The 10,410-nt window shown below is 39.6% G+C and overlaps 1 non-coding gene across 1 annotated transcript; it reads right to left on the bottom strand.

The window, feature by feature from the left end:
- Positions 1–2,749: 2,749 nt before the first annotated feature.
- LOC118488651 lies at positions 2,750–2,856 on the bottom strand. Its single transcript, XR_004885195.1, has one exon. It is a non-coding gene; the product is annotated as a small nucleolar RNA R71 (small nucleolar RNA).
- Positions 2,857–10,410: the final 7,554 nt, after the last annotated feature.

Here is a 10,410-nt window from a genome sequence, read left to right as displayed (position 1 = left end):
TACCCAGATGGTTGTGGCCCTGTTTCAAACCAGAAGAAAAACCCACCTTATCATAACACCAGCACCACCATATCATACCTCCAACCCCCCTTCGTCCACCACACCCCCTTCCAACACCATAACCTCCTTCCACCACTGATGTGCACAAAATGCAACATATAAATTACATCAATTGTGGCATAAAACTAACCCTTTTTTAGTACTAATGTTTGAAAAAGTGTGCTTTTGTCTTTCTTTTGTATTTTCAGGATTAAATGAGCTCAAATAGACAAAAGAAGCAAAAAGACAGCTAAATCTAACATAAATACAAGAAAAGGAACAAACGTGGCATGCCCAACCTCCAGACAGCATCTTCCCAAGCAAAACAAGAAGACAGAAGCCTGAACACGCCCCGTGCTCAATGAGCACGGGGGCGTGCCCAAGTGTCAGCAGAAAAGACAAAGTGGTAGAAGCTTCCATCGCCCACCACGGGGCCGTGCCCAACTATAAGATTCGCGGAATCCAGGCAAATCTTGATAGTACAGATATGCTTCTGCACACGGGGTCGTGCTCAGCGGACACGGGGGCGTGGTCAACTAATGCAGACAAACTGCATTTAATGAAGAAAGAGAGGAGGATGGACACGGGGCCGTGCCCGAGCTTCTATTCAGCCTATAAATAGGAGTGCTTGGAGCTCTTGTAACTCATCCCTTAGCACACCACCTCTCTCACACTTCACCCACCACCCACCACCATCATAACACCATCATCCATTGTCCATCATAGAGTGTGTGAGTCGTCTCGGGATCCAAGATTGACCGTAAGAGTTCTTGACAATCAAAGGCCATGTTTGCCTAAGTCTCTTACATCACTTGGTGAAGACAAGTGTTTAGTGTAATACTTTTTATTTTTAATCTTTTGCACTTTTTAATTGGTTTTGTATTAATGACTTTAATTACTAGTTTCTTATGTTGAAGGTGATTCTTCCTTATTGTTTGTCCGTGGTGTCTTGGCATTATTTTACTATCTATATAAAATAAAACATTTTCACCATTCATATCTCCACGGTCTATATGGAGGTATGTTGGCTACCTGGTCGGGGGTTAAGGGAACGGTTTGGTAAGAGTCTTGCCAGTATTCAGTGTATAGATCCTGCAAAGGACCTGGGTCAAATTTAGTAGGACTTCCTTCAATACCCAACGGTGTTGGATGGCGGGGGTCCAAACTCTTTGACCCCCTCATAAGTTAAACTACTATTAAAACTATAACCCGGCTACTTAGGACTGTATCCCCGCTGACTCAGACTACTTAGCCGAGGGTAACGTCGCCTTCAAAAGAGGGGCCTACCACATTATGCATTAATAACTTAATTAATTATCTTTCAATAATCCGACACTTTAGGATTGCATCCTTGGTAACTCAAACTACTGGGTTGAGGGTAACGTCGCCTTCAAAAGAGGGGCCTACTACGATCACTAAGATAATCTCTTAAACAAGTGAAAAAGTGCGGAAATAATCAAAGGATACACTACACACGAGTCGGATCCAAGTGATTCATCTTGTCTATCTGTTTTTAGTTTTATTTTACTTTTCAGCATTTTAGTTAGTTTTATTTTCCTAGTTTAAAAACCTTTTTCTAACATTTTGATTTGATTAGACGTTGAGGATAAACCGGTACTAAAAGCTCTTGTGTCCTTAGACGACCTCGGCATCTTACCAACACTATACTACGTCCACGATGGGTGCACTTGCCCATATGTGTGTTTAGTGTTAGTGAATATCGTGTTTATACATTTAAAACTTGGCTAAAAAGTGTAAAAAGGGCTTAAAATATACACCTAATATATATAACACTTCACAAGCATCAAGTTTTTCTGGCGCCGTTGCCGGGGACACAAGGATTTTAAGAAAGTTAGGAATCAGCGGCCTAATCATTTTTTCTATTTTATTTTTATTTTTTTAGGATTTTCTTAATTTTTCAGCTTTTGCAGAGCTCAGCACGGGCCGTGCCTGGTCGGACACGGGTCGTGCCCAGCAGTGTCACTGGCAGTTTTTATTTTCCGAGTTACAGAGAGCTGAGCACGGGGCCGTGTCGGTGCAACACGGGGCCGTGTCCAACCTCCCATTAACAGGATCTGGAAAATAATCACTGTATCTCCGACCACGGGCCGTGTTCACTGAGCACGGGGCCGTGGTGAACTTTCTGACCAACATTCTTTTCTGTTTTTATTGCAGGACTTGGAACCCAGACACCACATCTGAACTTTCTACGTAGTGTATGAGCTCCAGTTCTAGTAAAGACATAAAAGAACCTCTAGAAGAACCCGAACGCTTTCTTAGAAAAAGACTTAAAGCTAAAAACCAAGAGAAAGTTTTGGGGGACCCATTTCTAATGGCGGACCAACGTACCCTCATGGATTACCTACGACCCACCGTAGGTAATCTCGGCGCCGCTATCAATGCCCCGAATGTCGAAGCTAACAACTTCGAACTTCGGCCGCATTTGATACAGATGCTTCAAAACTCCGCAACCTTCCATGGGCTTGCGGACGAAGATCCCCATCTACATATTACTAATTTCTTAGAAATATGTGATACCTTCCGGATCAATGGAACATCAAACGACGCCATCCGCCTTCGGATGTTCCCATTTTCGTTAAAGGACCGAGCAAAGGCTTGGCTCAACGCCCTCCCAGTTGGCTCGGTAAACACCTGGGATGAACTAGCCCAAAAGTTTCTATATAAATATTTCCCTCCCGCTAAAACGGCTAAACTAATGACTGAAATTAATACATATTCACAAGAGGATGGGGAATCCTTATATGAAACTTGGGAAAGGTTCAAGGAGCTGTTGCGAAAATGTCCTCATCACGGTCTTGCGGTATGGCAACAAGTATCCACCTTCTACAATGGGTTGTTGCCACACACAAGACAAACACTTGACTCTAGCTCCGGGGGACTTTTAGGTAATCGCCGCCCACATGAAATATACAATCAAATTGAGGAAATTGCTCAAACCAATTTTCAGTGGCACACTCCCCGAGGCAATAAATCTATTGCCCTGGGCGCCCATAAGGTTGATGAAAGCACTTCTTTACAAGCCCAAATCGAGGCCCTTTCTTCAAAAATCAAAAAGTTAGAAATGACAAAAACGATCTCGGTTATGGCTTGTGAAGGGTGTGGTGGGCCACATGAAAGTTGGAGTTGTATGAAAGAAACAGATGATCAACAAGGGTCGGTAAACTACATTGATAACAGACCTAGGCCGTCGGGTCCTCCAAAGGGTACCTACAACCAAGGATGGCGTAACCACCCTAACCTTGGTTGGAGAGAACCCAACAATAGTAGTAACCAACAAAACCTAAACCAACGAACAAACTGTCAACAACCAAGAAACGAGTCACAAAATTTCTCTCAACAACAAGGTGGACGAGAAAGGCTTGAAGATACTGTATCTCGCCTCATCTCCGATACTGAAAAGAAAAACTCAGATCGATTTCAACAATTGGAATCAAATTTCAGAAATCAACAAGCTAGTATACAAAACATTGAAAAACAAATAAATTAATTAGCTCAAAATTTCTACGAGAGACCACAAGGCGCGTTACCTAGTAATACCGAAACAAACCCAAAAGCACAAGTCCATCTCATAACATTGAGAAATCGTACCGTGGGTTCCGAAGAGGCTCCGCCATCACCGACTGAGGGAAGCACAACATCACCCCAACAAGAAAAGGCTTCTCCTCCAATTCAAGAGCCTACAAAGGCTCCTCCGGTTCCATACCCCGGTAGGTTAATTCGCCAAAAGACCAATGAGCAATTCGCAAAATTCGAAAATTTACTAAAACAATTGCGTGTTAATATTCCATTTATCGAAGTCCTAACTCAAATGCCTAAATACTCAAAATTCATGAGGGAATTCCTCACTCATAAAAGGAAAATCGAATCATTGCAATTAGTTAACTTAGGTGAAGAATGCTCCGCCCTTGTACTCGACAAACCCCACAAAAGAAGATTGATCCTGGAAGCTTCACGATTCCTTGCTCGATCGGGGAATCCCCCGTTCGTAATGCACTAGCCGACCTTGGGGCTAGCATTAACCTCATGCCCGCATCAATGTTCAAAAGACTTGGCCTAGGAAAAACAAGCCCTACCAAGATGAGTATACAACTTGCCGATAGATCCGTCAAATACCCGCAAGGTGTCGCTGAAAATCTATTGGTCAAAGTCGACAATTTCGTCTACCCTGCCGACTTTGTCATATTAGATATGGAAGAAGACACCAAAGTCCCCCTCATACTAGGGAGGCCATTTCTAGCCACTGCACAAGCAGTGGTAGACATGAATGACGGAACACTTACTATGAAGTATGGGGATAAGGAAGTGAAGTTTGGGGTTGGGAAGAGAGTAGAGGACGAGGACCCGGTCAACTACATGAAGGTCATTGATTCGAGTTTGGATGATGCTCTCCGACGGCGCAACATGGGATGCAAAACATCCCGCTCGGATAACATGTGACCTGACTTTGGGTCTAGCCAAAGACCCTTATAAACGTGGCGCACCACGGAGACATTCCGCGGAACTATCCTTAGTTTAACTTAGATTAATTTTTAGTTTAATTTTAATTTTCAGGAATAAAACACACTCGGGATGATGAGGGATAACAAGGGAAACGAGAAACATCACCCCATGCACGAAAACAGAGCTTCCTGACAAAAATTCTTCATTACAGCAAGTTCAGAACGGGCCGTGTCCGCCCGACACGGCCCCGTGCTGCACAATCTGCAGAAAACGCCCAGTTCAGGTAACTAGACACGGGTCGTGTTCACTGAACACGTCCCCGTGTCCAGGCTTCTGTTTCTATTTACTAAATTTTGTCACTGGCACCTGAACACGGGGCCGTGCCCGGTCACCACGGGGCCGTGTCCAGAGTGCCAGTAACATAAAACTTTGCTTTTTAGCACTTTTTTACACATTCAATCAACCTAAAAACTTATTTTTGGGACACATTGAGGACAATGTGTAATTTAAGTGTGTGTGGGGGGGGGATGCAAAAACTTTGAATCTTGCAAGTCCTAATTAACAAGCCTTACACAAAACTCTATTGAAACCGCTAATCACCCCAATTTTTTTCAAAAATTTTCATTTTTTTACTTGTCTAAGTTTAAGTTGGGAATTTCAAGTTCTAAAAAGGTTATATTTTTACAAATTTACAACCGATCGCGTCGTGATAAAAAGAACCAACATAAGAAAATTATGAAACGGCATGACAAGCTTAGTTAAAATTTGATTATATATACTTGATCACATAAAAACCCATTCCCACAAAAGTGACTTTTGAGCCTTTATTGAGCATACAAATACATATCTTTACACTAAATGCTCATTTTTCGTTTCTTGTGTGAATAGCCACTTGGTTCTTACGACTTTAGAACTTGCCACGACAATGCATTCCCGGTCCTTACCAACTTAAACCCGAGTTAGTAAATGATGGAGGCATTAGGACTAACCCTTTTTCTTTCTACACCATTATTTTTCATTTTTTTTACCACCTACCCAAAATCCCCCTAGTTAACCCCTTTGAGCCTAAACCTTTTCATTTCTTAACCCAAAACAATCACCCTTTTTACCCACCTAAACCTTTTTATTTTAACCCTTTCTTTTAGTAACAAAGCTCGGTTTTTCTTATGGCTAATATATATATATATATATATATATATATATATATATATATATATATATATATATATATATATATATATATATATATATATATATATAGGTAAAGAGTAAAATACAAATGCGCTTATCGTACGATACGTACGCGATCATCCCAGCCGTTCGATCAGGTGCAGATCTGGTGCGAATTCAATACATATCGCATGTGAAAAAATGGTTAGCATGGGGACGTGTGAAAAATGGCATGGGGTGTGTAGATGGACAAAATCGCATGTGGAAGATTTGAATATCGCTTGTGAAAAAATGGCATGGGGTAATGTGAAAAATGGCATGGGGTGTGTAGAATCGCATGTGGAAGATTGAATATCGCATGTGAAAAAATGGCTAGCATGGGGTAATGTGAAAAATAGCATGGGGTGTGTAGAATCGCATGTGGAAAATTGAATATCGCATGTGAAAAAATGGCATGGGGTAATGTGAAAAATGGCATGGGGTGTGCAGAATCGCATGTGGAAAATTGAATATCGCATGTGAAAAAATTGCATGGGGTAATGTGAAAAATGGCATGGGGTGTGTAGAATCGCATGTGGAAAATTGAATATCGCATGTGAAAAAATGGCTAGCATGGGGTAATGTGAAAAATGGCATGGGGTGTGTAGAATCGCATGTGGAAAATTGAATATCGCATGTGAAAAATCTGTGTGTGTGTTACTGTTCATCTTCTTTGATTATTGGTCGATCATTGTCAGTCTTCTTCCGTTTGACCCTTACAACTCCCAAATTAGTAGTTCTTATTATCGATATCGCACTAAAAGGAACGAAGGGAGGTTGGGGAAGAAGATTTTCAGGTTTTTGAATTTGATTTAGGGTTTGATTTTGAACTATCATCGGTCAATTACAGAGATTTATGACCTCGCAATGACGTTTAACCTTCCTGGTATGATTTAGATATATTAAAATGATTAATTTAATCATTTAAATTAGTTTCGCTCGCGTTTGATCGATTGAAGATCGTACGGCTGAGGGCATCGCGTACATAATGTAGGATAAGAGGTATTGTACGTTAACCGGCCTCTATATATATATATATATATATATATATATATATATATATATATATATATATATATATATATATATATATATATTGATGATGAAACCAAATAAACAAACAAGTTCATCAAAAATTACTTTGTTTGAAAGAAATGGTTCATCAAAATAAAATAAAATTGTGAAAAATAAAAAGTCTTTCAAAAACCGACGCTTTTTACGCTTTTCGCCCTTTCACTAACCACTAACCCAACCACCCACCTTTAGCCCAAGCCTAACCCTTCACCCAAAAAGTCCTCTTGATATTTACAAAGGTATATAGTTAAAAAGGAGGAGGATTGATTGCTTGGCAAGCTTATGGTAGGAGTAAGTTCCATGCCGCTCTCGAGTGATTCACTAAAAATACACCTTCGGCCGAGTGTTGAGTGATCCCCCGTGAGGAATGTGAACTCGTATATAAATAGAATTTTAAAAAGGCATATTATGCCCTAATAAGTAATTTATCTTATGAAACGTTTTTAATAAATCATGACGAATAGGATTGTAAATAAATAAAAATAAAACTTAAATAAAGAATCTTGGAAATCCCGACACTCTATGACAAGCCCAAAAACCTTCTCTTCTACCCATTCCATTTGGGAGTGAAAAAGCCACATAATAAAGAGTTTTACTTGAGGACAAGCAAAGATTCAAGTGTGGGGGTATTTGATGTGCACAAAATGCAACATATAAATTACATCAATTGTGGCATAAAACTAACCCTTTTTTAGTGCTAATGTTGGAAAAAGTGTGCTTTTGTCTTCCTTTTGTATTTTCAGGATTAAATGAGCTCAAATAGACAAAAGAAGCAAAAAGACAGCTAAATCTAACATAAATACATGAAAAGGAACAAACGTGGCATGCCCAACCTCCCGACAGCATCTTCCCAAGCAAAACAAGAAGACAGAAGCCTGAACACGCCCCGTGCTCAGTGAGCACGGGGGCGTGCCCAAGTGTCAGCAGAAAAGACAAAGTGGTAGAAGCTTCCATTGCCCACCACGGGGCCGTGCTCAGCGGGCACGGGGCTGTGGTTAACTATAAGATTCGCGGAATCCAGGCAAATCTTGATAGTACAGATATGCTTCTGCACACGGGGTCGTGCTCAGCAGACACGGGGGCGTGGTCAACTAATGCAGACAAACTGCATTTAGTGAAGAAAGAGAGGAGGATGGACACGGGGCCGTGCCCGAGCTTCTGTTCAGCCTATAAATAGGAGTGCTTGGAGCTCTTGCAACTCATCCCTTGGCACACCACCTCTCTCACACTTCACCCACCACCCACCACCATCATCCACCACCATCATCCATTGTCCATCATAGAGTGTGTGAGTCGTCTCGGGATCCAAGATTGATCGTAAGAGTTCTTGACAATCAAAGGCCATGTTTGCCTAAGTCTCTTACATCACTTGGTGAAGACAAGTGTTTAGTGTAATACTCCCTCCGTCCCATTAAAAGTGTCCTATTTTGAATTTTCAAAGTCTTTATTTATAAACTTTGACTTTAATTATATATTTTTTGTGTTATATAAAACTTGATAAAAAATAACCTGATAAAAACAATTGTAAAACACACTCAAATCATATAACTTTCATCAAGTATTATCTAACACAAACAAAATTATTTAAGGTCAAAGTTTATAAATAAAGACTTTGAAAACTCAAAATATGACACTTTTAATGGGACGGAGGTAGTACTTTTTATTTTTAATCTTTTGCACTTTTTAATTGGTTTTGTATTAATGACCTTAATTACTAGTTTCTTATGTTGAAGGTGATTCTTCCTTATCGTTTGACCGTGTGTCTTGGCATTATTTTACTGTCTATATAAAATAAAAGATTTTCACCATTCATATCTCCACGGTCTATATGGAGGTATGTTGGCTACCTGGTCAGGGGTTAAGGGAACGGTTTGGTAAGAGTCTTGCCATTATTCAGTGTATAGATCCTGCAAAGGACCTGGGTCAAATTTAGTAGGACCTCCTTCAATACCCAATGATATTGGATGGCGGGGGTCCAAACTCTTTGACCCCCTCATAAGTTAAACTACTATTAAAATTATAACCCGGCTACTTAGGACTGTATCCCTGCTGACTCAGACTACTTAGCCGAGGGTAACGTCGCATTCAAAAGAGTGGCCTACCACATTATGCATTAATAACTTAATTAATTATCTTTCTATAATCCGACCCTTTAGGATTGTATCCTTGCTGACTCAAACTACTGGGTTGAGGGTAACGTCGCCTTCAAAAGAGGGGCCTACTACAATAACTGTTGGACCCAGTATGGCCTTAACAACTTCTTTTGACGTAATATGGCAAGTGATTTCAGTATATGTGAAAAAGATGTGCGGAAATGGAAATCAGACTTTCAAGAAACAAGACCTACAGAATTATCAAGTTTATATCACTTTGAAATTGTTTCAGTTTAACAAGGTGATTGTAAGATGATTATCTAATACAAATGAATCTTGATTTCTGTGGGTGAGAAGAACATTGGAGTTTGGGTGTTTGTATATGAATGCTAAGCTTCAAACTCAAGTATCTTCTGCCTCTCGAGCCTTCTATTTATAGACGGCTGTAGACATGAATAAACAATTGTTTATTCATGCAATAAGTCCTGCGTAAAGTAGCAATTTGACATATTCATTGAATCCATCGTTCAAGTTGCATTTGTAATCATGATAACCAATAATGTCATGCGTCGGTCATTGGTGGCAGGATAGAGTTGTGATTTTTAGACAAGTGGGGCTTTCATCAGAATTTCTGATAAACCACTTCATCGGAAATTCTGGTGAACAAATCATCAGAAAGTCTGATGATCAGAATCGTCAGAAACTGATGATATTTCATCAGAAATATCATCAGATCCATCAGAATTGACCTTCTCTGATAATCCAAATCAAATCTTGATCAACTTGTGATTCTTTGAAGTAGATACTTTGCATTTCAGTTGTCCTATCTGATCTTCTTCTTCTTCTTCTTCTTCTTGCTGTGATCTTCAGGACTGTTATCTTCTTCAGAGATCCAGTTGATTGAGATTTTCTTCAATACTTACAAATAAAGTTTCCTAACAGTTTCCCCCTAAGTATTGTAAGAAAATGAACTATCTCTATATCCAAATGTAAACAACTTTTAACTAATTCTTGAAAAGAAAGATCAAGCAACAAAGTTTCAAAGACATAAAAGATAAACCATCCAACCATTATTCAAAAACAGAAAAACAAACTCTAAATATTGTTCAAAAACAGCAATATCTCATCAAATCATTTAATTGATCTTCACTCCACTTCTGTATTTGTCTTCTGGTTTCAGCTTCTTCTTGTGATCAATTGTCTTTTGAGTTGCCTTGTACATTGATTTGCACCATCCTCTTGATTCCATCCAATTTTCAATACAATTTTCAATTGTTTTTCTTAGCTGTTCATTGTTCTTTCCCTTTTCTTGAGCTGCTCTTGTTTATCATTTATGCAGTTTTTTATATATTTTAAAGTTTGGTTTAAATACCTGCAAATTTCACTGATTTTGAATAGAGCTTTCTCTTCATGGGCATCTTTGAAGACTGCACATATTTCTGGTGTGTCAAAGATTGCTCTAGTTCTTGCTAACTTCCAAGGAATTTCAGCTGGAATTGATGTGTTGGGAGGAGGTATTAACACTTTGGTGCTA

Source organism: Helianthus annuus, chromosome 16, assembly GCF_002127325.2.
Source record: "Helianthus annuus cultivar XRQ/B chromosome 16, HanXRQr2.0-SUNRISE, whole genome shotgun sequence".
NCBI classification, from domain to species: domain Eukaryota; kingdom Viridiplantae; phylum Streptophyta; class Magnoliopsida; order Asterales; family Asteraceae; genus Helianthus; species Helianthus annuus.
The sequence above is the reverse complement of the archived record's forward strand: the minus strand, read 5'-3'. Positions and strand labels throughout refer to the sequence as shown.